The following is a 9,832-nucleotide window of genomic DNA, read 5'->3' on the forward strand; positions in this document are numbered from 1 at the left end:
ATTATACATATGCTATTTTTACTTATACTAAAAATTTTTTTGTAAAATGAATTTAATACTGACATAGCATATAAATTGTTCATCTGGAAGTAGTTTAATCAGAACATCAGCTTTGGGAGTTGGCGGTAGGGTGATATGCCCTCTTCTTGAGATGTCCTAGGAAGGAGTTTTCCTTCATTGTTGGCTTACAAGGCCAGTATTTTTGTTAAATTACTTGGACAGTTAAGGGTATTTGGGTTGGAGTATATAGTTCTCGAATATTCCTGCTAGTGGTATTAGGATGAGGATGGTGGTGAAGTAGGAGATTGAGGCTACTTGGCCGATGATGATGAAGGGTTGTTCTACAGGTTGACCCCCGATCCATGTCAGGATAAAGAGGTTAGCTGTAAGAATTCAGAACAGGGTTTGTGAAATTGGTCGGAATATGAGGCTTCGTTGTTTAGATGTGTGGAGAAAGGGGATTACTAATAGTACTAGAATAGATGCAAGTAGTGCTAGCACTCCTCCTAGTTTGTTAGGGATTGATCGAAGGATAGCGTATGCGAAAAGGAAGTATCATTCTGGTTTAATGTGGGGTGGGGTGTTTAGTGGGTTGGCTGGTGTAAAATTGTCTGGATCTCCTAGTATGTCTGGGGAGAATAAGGCTAGTGATAGGAGGGTGAGGATTATAAGGATAAGTCCTAGGATATCTTTAATAGTATAGTAGGGGTGGAATGGGATTTTATCTGAATCAGGATTAATTTCTGTTGGGTTGCTGGAGCCTGTTTCGTGGAGGAATAATAGGTGGACGATGACGAGGGCTAGGATAATGAAGGGTAGAATAAAGTGGAAGGCAAAGAATCGGGTTAATGTTGCTTTATCTACAGAAAAGCCACCTCAGATTCATTCAACCAAGGTTGTGCCGATGTAAAGAATAGCTGATAGGAGGTTGGTAATAACGGTGGCTCCTCAGAATGATATTGGTCCTCATGGAAGAACATACCCTACAAATGCAGTTGCTATAACTGTTAGGAGTAGGATTACTTCGATGTTTCAAGTTTCTTTGAATAGGTAGGATCTGTAGTAGATTCCTCGTCCTACGTGGAGGAATAGGCATATGAAAAATATGGATGCTCCATTTGCGTGTAGATTGCGAATAAGTCAACCGTAGTTTACGTCTCGACAGATGTGGGCTACTGATGAGAAAGCTGTTAGTGTATCTGATGTGTAGTGTATAGCTAGGAATAGTCCTGTAAGGATTTGGATAATTAGGCAGATTCCTAAGAGAGATCCGAAGTTTCATCAAGCTGAAGTGTTAGAGGGTGTTGGGAGGTCAATAAAGGAGTGGTTAATAATTTTTGCAAGGGGGTGAGTTTTTCGTAGGTTGGTCATTAAATTTTTGTAGTTGAAATACAACAATGGTTTTTCATGCCATAGGTTATGGTTAAAGTCCATGCTAAAATAATAAAAATGATAATTATTTTTTTTTATTTCTTTGTTATTAATTGTAGGGTTTGTAGCTTTTGCTTCTAAGCCTTCTCTGGTATATGGGGGGTTAAGTTTGGTTGCTAGTGGGGGTTTAGGCTGTGCGGTGGTGGTGTGTTTAGAAGATGTATTTTTAGGGTTAGTTGTTTTTTTAGCTTACTTAGGTGGTATATTAGTAGTTTTTGGTTACACTGCTGCTATGGCTACAGAGGAGTTTCCGGAAACATGGGTTGGAAATGTTGTGGCTATAAGTATATTATTGTTTGTTCTATTGATGGAAGCAGTGTGATATTATTTGTCTGGAGAAGTTCATGTTAATATAGCTGTTGAGTTGTTTGATTTTGCTGGGACCCATTGTATTGGTCAAGATTTTAATGGTGTTTCGTTATTGTATTGATGTGGTGGTTGAGCTCTAGCTTTGTTAGGGTGAATTTTATTTATTACTATTTATGTTGTATTAGAAGTTGTTCGTGGGCGGAGGTTAGATAAGTGTTAAAATGAGTGTTATTGAGATTAGAAAAGATAAGAAGTATGTTTTTATTAGTCCTTTTTGAGCTGAAGAAAGTTTTGAAGATGCTAGGGAGTGAGTATAAGCTTGACCTTTAGGTCCTGCTTTCTCATACCAGGTAAGATCAATTAGTATGGTAGCAATTCGTTGGCCTATAAATAGGTTTATTAGGGGAGCCATTCGATGAATAATATGAGTGAAGTACCTAGTAAATTAGAGAAGGAGACAGTATGGTTAGTTGAGTTTATGAGTTTATTGCTGAGAGAGTTTAGTTCTATGCCAATTAAAAGGCCCAGGAGGGTGACTATTAGGGCAGATAGTTTGACTATGGTTGGTATGGTTATGGAGATGGATGATGTTGGGGGGATGTTGGCTGTTAAAATGAAGCCTGCAAAAATGCTTCCTAGAGCGAGTCGTATAATAGGGTTAATTAGGTTAGGGTTGTTCTTATTAATTGGGGTTATTGATGTAAATCGGGGGTGACCTAGTAGGGCATAGAAGATAATACGTAGGCTGTAGATAGCGGTTAAGGAAGTGGCAATTAGTGTTATAATGAGGGCTCATGAGTTTGTGTATGATGTATTCAGGGCTTCAATGATTGAGTCTTTTGAGTAAAAGCCTGCTAGAAAAGGGGTTCCTGTGAGTGCAAGGCTGCCTGTTATTAGGGCGGAGGATGTGATAGGTATTGAGTTAAATAACCCTCCCATTTTTCGAATGTCTTGTTCGTCATTGAGGCTGTGGATGATAGACCCGGAGCATAGGAACAGTATTGCTTTGAAAAAGGCATGGGTGCAGATGTGTAGGAATGCTAGGTGAGGTTGGTTGAGTCCTACAGTAACTATTATTAGGCCTAATTGACTAGATGTTGAAAAGGCTACAATTTTTTTGATGTCATTTTGTGTGATTGCGCAAATGGCTGTGAACAGGGTTGTTATGGCCCCTAAGCATAGAGCGGCTGTGAGGATTATTTGATTGTTTTCGATTATAGGATGAAATCAGATTAGGAGGAAGATTCTGGCTACTACTATAGTGCTGGAATGGAGTAAGGCTGATACGGGAGTTGGTCCTTCTATGGTGGAAGGGAGTCAAGGGTGAAGTCCAAATTGGGCGGACTTTCCAGTGGCAGCAATAATTAGGCCAAGGAGGGCGATGGTATCTATGGTGGTTGAGAAGATATGCTGAAGATCTCATGAGCTGTTAACTTAGTATTAGTCAGGCTATGGATAGTATGAATCCAATGTCTCCAATGTGGTTATTGTGTAAATAGAATTAGCTCGATCCCATTAATAGTCAAAAATCTACTCAACCCAGGCGTGCTAATGATGTCACTCCCACCTCCCTTAGTGGGGAGGGGAGACGAGTTACCCACACGTGACAATAAGTAACAAATCAAGAATAAGGGACTGCCCTTTGGGCAGTCCAAATCAATGTAGAAACTGCCATTTGTCCATTTTGAATTAGAGGTGGACCACAGGAAGTGATGAAAGACACTATCTCTTTAAGTAAGTTAGTGAACTTCCTGTGGGGGCAGTTGCCATCTCAAACTGGAAGAAGAAGCATCTCCTGAGACCACAGACAGCTTACACTCTGTATTGTCACGTGGGTAAGTTAGGCTGGCTTCCTTGGCCTTGCTGGGCCAATTCTAAACTCTGCCTATCTGGCTGTTGGGCCCTGTGGCTTACAGCTTCATTTATTTAGCCTTCTAACCTTCTCCCTCTGTCCAGGCCTTTGGCCTGGACTAGCCTCTCCTTTTTCTCTTTATTCCTACTTTTACCTACCTGATTGTAAATAAACTCTTCAACCCGATGCTGACTTGGGTCTGATTTAATTACGGAATCAACCTAATTGTTGATTCCTGGTGGCCACATATTTTAATATATACCTATAAATACCTAAATTTTAGTCCTTACATTATATAGGATGGCTTGTAGGGCTGCGGTATTGGCATCTGTTCGTCCGCACCATCATCCGATGAGTATAAAGGATATGATTCCTACGCCTTCTCATCCAATGAAAAGTTGGAATAGGTTGTTGGCTGAAACTAAGATGATCATTGTTATTAGGAAGATAGTCAGGTATTTAAAAAATCGGGAGATATTAGGATCAGCGTGTATATACCAGAGGGAGAATTCAAGGATGGATCAGGTTACAAATAGGGCGATGGGGATAAAGATAATGGAAAAGAAGTCAAGTTTAAAACTTATTGAGACGGAGAATGAGTGGATTGAGAATCAGTGTCAGTTAGTGATGATTGATTCTTGGCCGTTGTAAATAAAAGTGAATAGGGGAGGTAGGCTGGCGAAAAAGGCTAATATGATTATGTTTTTGCAATAGGAGGGGAAGTGGTTAGTCTTATTAGGAAATACAAGGCTGTGCAGGATTGGTAGGGTTAGTAATATAATTGATAATAGAGCTGTTGAATTGAGAATAGGGTTAATTACTTTTATTTGGAGTTGCACCAAAGTCTTTGGTTCCTAAGACCAATGGATAACTGCTATCCTTTAAAAGTGAGAAAGCCATAATTTTAGTTATGGTCTCAGGAGTTAGCAGTTCTTGATACTTTCTCGGCATATAAGAAGGTTTAAACTTCTATATTTAGATTCACAATCTAATGTTTTTGTTAAACTATATTTGCAGTATGTTATTCCTAGGATATACATTGGGTTAAGTGATAGTATGACTAGTGGTAAGATGTGAAGAATCATTAGTATGTGTTCTCGTGTAAGGGACGGGTAAATAGGGGTGAGATGATGGGTAAATTTTCCCCGTTGGGAGGTAATAAGTATGTATAAGGAATATAGGGCGGTAATAACTGTGTTAATTCCTAGGAGGATAATAGAGAGGTTGGATCATGAGAATGATGAAATAATGACTGTCAGTTCTCCTAGGAGATTGATGGATGGGGGTAGGGCTAAGTTGGCTAGGCTAGCTAGTAGTCATCATGTACATATTAGTGGTAGAACTAATTGTAAGCCTCGAGCGAGAATTATTGTACGGCTATGAATTCGTTCATAGTTGGTATTAGCTAGGCAGAATAATAAGGAGGATGTCAGGCTGTGGGCGATCATTAGTGAGGTAGCTCCCATAAAGCTGGTTGTGGTTTATATTAGGGCAGCGATGATTACTAGTCCTATATGACTAACGGAGGAGTATGCGATTAGTGATTTTAGGTCTGTTTGGCGCATGCAGATTGAGCTAGTCAATAAGATAATGAAGGGGTAAAATAGGTGAGGGGTTATAGGTTCGGAGAATGTGGTAATTCGTATAATTCCGTAGCCCCCTAATTTAAGTAGAATAGCTGCTAGGACTATTGATCCCGCGATAGGGGCTTCTACATGAGCTTTAGGGAGTCATAAGTGCAGGCCATACAAGGGTATTTTGACTATAAAAGCGATTATGCAAGCATACCATAATATGGAGCTGGATATTGTATTGTTTTATGGGCTGATGGTAATGTAATTTATTAGGATGTGAAGAGAGCCTAGGTTGTTGTTTAAATTGAGAAGGGCCACTAGGAGGGGGAGTGATCCAATTAAGGTGTAGAATAAGAAATAAAGGCCTGCATTTAGTCGTTCGTTCTGGTTACCTCAACGGGTAATAATAATAAGGGTTGGAATTAAGGTGGTTTCAAATAAGATGTAGAATATGATTAGTTCTGATGAGGTGAAGGCTATAACTAGTGAAAGTTGAAGAATAATGAGTATAGTCAAGTAAAGTTTTTTTTCGTGCTAGAGGCTCTTTTTTTAAGTGGTTTTGACTTGCTATGATCATTAGAGGAAGTAGTCAGCATGTTAGGTTTAGAAGGGGGCCGATAAAGAGTCTATTGAGAATGAGTTATTGAAGTTGTACGATAGGTCTGTGTTATGATAAATAAGGGGCAAGCTTGTAATGCTAATTAATAGGCTATATATTGTAGTATTAACTCATATTCATGGTTTTTTTGAGTATCAGGTTAGTGGGATTAATATGAGGGTTGGAATAAGAATTTTTAGCATTGTAGGAAGTTTAGGTTTTGTACGTGGTCGTTCCCGTAAGTATTGGAGATAGTTACTAATAGAGCTAGCCCTACCCCTGCTTCGCAGGCGGAAAATACTAGGAGAATTAATGGTGTCATTGAGGCAGAGTATATGTGGGATTGTGAAATGAGCAGGACCGTTAAGATGAATAAGGATAATATTATGCCTTCTAAACATAGCAGGGTGGATATAAGGTGAGAGCGGTAAATAAGGACTCCTGTGAGGGCAAGTATAAAGGCTATAATAATATTTAGATTGATTGATGCTATAAGGTGTTCATGGGTTTAAACCATGATATATTGAGTCGAAATCAATTATCTTAATTAGATTAAATACTTATTCAGTCCATTCTAACCCCTTTTGAATTCATTCGTAGGCTAGGCCTGCCGTGAGTAGTAAGATTAAGCAGTAGGCTATAATTAGTATGGTGTAAGGGGTGGGGAGTTGAATTGCTCACGGTAGGGGGAGAAGGAGAGCAATTTCTAGGTCGAACAGTAAGAATGTGATAGCCACTAGGAAGAATTTTATGGAGAAAGGAAGTCGTGCTGATCCTAAAGGGTCAAAACCGCATTCGTAGGGGCTGGATTTTTCTAAGTACAAGTATAGTTGGGGCAGTCAGAAAGCGATCATGATTACAATTGTTGCGAGAAGTGAGTTAACAAAAAGGGTGATGATAAGGTTAATTATTTTTCTCTGGTTTTACCCAGAACTTAATGATTGGAAATCAGTAGTACTAATTATACTAGAAAAATATGAGCCTCATCAGTAGATGGATACGTATAGGAATAGTCATACTACATCTACGAAGTGTCAGTACCAGGCGGCTGCTTCGAAGCCGAAATGATGTGTTGAGGTGAAGTGGAAGAAAAGTTGACGGAGAAGGCAGACAATAAGGAATGTAGAGCCAGTGATTATGTGGAGGCCGTGAAATCCTGTGGCTATGAAAAAAGTTGAGCCATAAACCCCATCAGAGATTGTGAAGGGTGTTTCGTAGTATTCTATAGCTTGAAGAATTGTGAAGTACAGCCCTAGAAGGATGGTAATTAGTAGTGCTTGAATTATTTGTTTTCGGTTTCCTTCTATTAGGCTGTGATGGGCTCATGTAATTGAGACTCCTGATGCTAGGAGAACTGATGTATTTAGAAGTGGAACTTCGAGAGGGTTAAGAGGGTTGATGCCCGTAGGAGGTCAGCAACCTCCTAGTTCTGGAGTAGGGGCTAGACTTGAGTGGTAAAAGGCTCAGAAAAATCCAATGAAGAAGAAGACTTCTGAGATGATGAACAGGATTATACCGTATCGTAATCCCTTTTGTACTACAGGGGTGTGGTGTCCTTGTAATGTGCCTTCTCGAACTACATCCCATCATCATTGATATATTGTTAGAAGTATTGAGATTAAGCCAATTGTGAGGAGAAGTGTGGAATTAAAATGGAATCATATAATTGTGCCTGATGTCAGTAGGAGCGCTGATAGTGCTCCTGTAAGTGGCCATGGGCTAGGGTTAACTATGTGGTAAGCATGTGTTTGGTGTGTCATTATGAGTTATCATGTAGGTAAAGGCTAACTAGAAGGGTAAAGACGTAAGCTTGAATCATTGCTACGGCTAGTTCTAGAATTGTTAAGAGGAATAGAATTGAAAATGTAATGGTTGATACGGCTATGCTAATGGATGAAAGGGCTAATGTGGCTGAACCAATTAAGTGAATTAGTAAGTGTCCTGCAGTAATGTTGGCTGTCAGTCGAACTGCTAAGGCAAGAGGTTGGATAAACAGGCTAATTGTTTCGATAATAATTAGTATAGGGATTAGGGGGGTTGGGGTGCCTTGGGGTAAGAAGTGAGCCAATGATATCTTAGGTTTATTTCGAAAGCCTATAATTACTGTACCAGCTCATAGTGGGATAGCTATACCAATATTTATTGATAGTTGTGTAGTTGGGGTAAATGAGTAAGGTAGAAGTCCTAGGAGATTAGTGGAAGCAATGAACAGGATTAGGGAGATTAATATGAGGGATCAGGTTTGACCTTGTTTGTTATGTATTGTCATTATTTGTTTAGTGATGAGACGAATCAATCAAATTTGTAGAGTTTGAATACGGTTGGGGAGTCATTGTTTGGGGGAAGACAAAATAATACAGGGAAACAGGATAATAATTGGTAGAGTTGTAATACCTATAATTGTGGGTGTGATGAATGGGGCAAATAAATTTTCGTTCATTTGTTTTCTCAAGGCGTAGGTGTTTTATGAGGTTTTGTCTGTTCTGTTGGGGATGGTACTTGCGTTAATGTTTGATTAATTATTTTGAGTTGATAGACACAAAATAATGCAATGGTTGTAAGTAAAATAGTGGTAAATCAAGTAGAAGTGTCTAATTTTGGCATGTTTTTTGAGGAGATGCGATGTCTCGTGCATGCTTGAAAGCATGGGAAAAGGGCTCAAAAATGATTGCATTATAGATGATCACTTTTCGAAGCATTTGAGTGAGGTTATTTCTAGGACAATAGGCATAAAACTGTGGTTAGATCCACAGATTTCTGAACATTGGCCATAGAATACTCCTGGTCGAGATGATGTTAGGGTGACTTGGTTAAGTCGTCCTGGAATAGCATCAGCTTTTAGCCCTAGTGATGGGACAGCTCATGCATGTAAGACATCTTCTGAGGAGATTAATATGCGAATAGGTAACTCCATAGGTAGAACTACTCGATTGTCTACTTCTAGAAGTCGTAGTTGGCCAGGGGATAGGTCTTGAGTAGGGATTATGTAGGAATCAAATGTTAGGTCTTCGTAATCGGTATACTCATAGCTTCAGTATCATTGATGGCCTATAGCTTTGACTGTTAGATAGGGGTTGTAAATTTCGTCTATTATGTAGAGAATTCGTAGTGAGGGTAGGGCAATTAGGACTAAAATCACTGCTGGTATGATCGTTCAAATTGTTTCAACTTCTTGAGCGTCTATAGTGCTTGTATGAGTTAATTTTGTGGTTAGTATTAAAATAATGATGTAGAGCACTAAGGAGCTGATTAAAAAGACGATTATAAGTGTGTGATCATGAAAGTATATTAGTTCTTCTATAATAGGAGAGGTAGCATCTTGAAAGCCTAGTTGAATATATTATATATATATATCATATATATATATATATATGTACCCATGTGAATAAATGTGTATGTGATGATGCTACAACAATTCAAGATTTACACAGCACATTATATGTCATTTGGCTTTATGACCACCTAATTCTGACCTCATTTTATATAGAGGAAACAGGAGAACCAAGTTAAGTGACTGGCGCTGGTCACATAGCCTCCTAAGTTTCCGAGGGTGGTTTTGAATTCCAGTATTCCTAAATGTAAGCAGAGCTCTTTATCCACTGGGCCACCCAGCTGCCTCCATAAATGTAGTCAGCCAATTAGCAATGATTAAGTATCTGCTCTGTGCCAGGCTCTGTGCTAAGTGTTGGGGATACAAGGAGAATCTCCCAAAAACCTCTTGGAAGAGACACACTTAAACGACTTTGTATAAGGGAGCTCCACACAGGACACATCAAAGATCATCTCAGAGGGAAGGCATGAAGATGAAGTGAGACGGGGATAAGAGCTCTCAAAAGGTGAGACTTGGGCCAAGGCTTGAAGGATGCCAAGAGGTAGATGAGGAAAGAAAGTGTTTCAGGGCAAGAGACCGAAGCAGCAAAAATGCTCCATGTCCAGAAATGGAATACCCTTCATGCCACTGGAACAAAGGGACACGAAGAGGAGAAGGAATAAGAAGACTGATGAAGCAGGGAACGGCTGAGCTTATGAAGGGCTCAAAAAGCCAAACAGGACTGGAGATTTGTCCTG

General features: G+C 39.5%; 1 pseudogene; it reads right to left on the reverse strand.

Moving 5' to 3' along the window:
* Positions 1–468: 468 nt before the first annotated feature.
* Positions 469–1,371, reverse strand: LOC123255855 (annotated as a pseudogene).
* Between the last annotated feature and the right edge of the window lie 8,461 nt (positions 1,372–9,832).

Source organism: Gracilinanus agilis, unplaced genomic scaffold, assembly GCF_016433145.1.
Source record: "Gracilinanus agilis isolate LMUSP501 unplaced genomic scaffold, AgileGrace unplaced_scaffold53304, whole genome shotgun sequence".
NCBI classification, from domain to species: domain Eukaryota; kingdom Metazoa; phylum Chordata; class Mammalia; order Didelphimorphia; family Didelphidae; genus Gracilinanus; species Gracilinanus agilis.